This window comes from Penaeus monodon, chromosome 23, assembly GCF_015228065.2.
Source record: "Penaeus monodon isolate SGIC_2016 chromosome 23, NSTDA_Pmon_1, whole genome shotgun sequence".
NCBI classification, from domain to species: Eukaryota; Metazoa; Arthropoda; class Malacostraca; order Decapoda; family Penaeidae; genus Penaeus; species Penaeus monodon.
This window is the reverse complement of record NC_051408.1, coordinates 40,268,700-40,268,989: the sequence shown is the minus strand read 5'-3', so window position 1 is coordinate 40,268,989 and position 290 is coordinate 40,268,700. Positions and strand designations below refer to the sequence as shown.

The following is a 290-nucleotide window of genomic DNA, read 5'->3' as shown; positions in this document are numbered from 1 at the left end:
GAGACTGTATTTGTACTGTACAAAAAAAAAAAAAATCATATTGATTTTGCGTGTCTTTAGAAATGATAAAATGACACAAACATAAGTGTAGCGTCCCGTTGTATGCAAATGAGAAAACTTTATTACGTAAGTGTTTACTATTTCCTTATGTTCAAGAGAAATAGTTTAATAAAAATACCTCATTAGGTTATTCCAATATATTTTGTTGTTTTATTGAACTTTGATAAAATTGAAAATTCCTGTTGATAAATTGTGTGTTAACTGTTATGTATATCACTGTTTGTGATATA

The 290-nt window shown here is 26.2% G+C and overlaps 1 protein-coding gene across 1 annotated transcript in view; it reads left to right on the top strand.

The window, feature by feature from the left end:
- LOC119588064 (ctenidin-3-like) overlaps positions 1-200 on the top strand; it is a gene marked incomplete in the record, with an annotated part of 3,787 nt that extends 3,587 nt beyond the window's left edge. Inside the window, 1 exon segment of the mRNA XM_037936762.1 lies at positions 1-200.
- Positions 201-290: the final 90 nt, after the last annotated feature.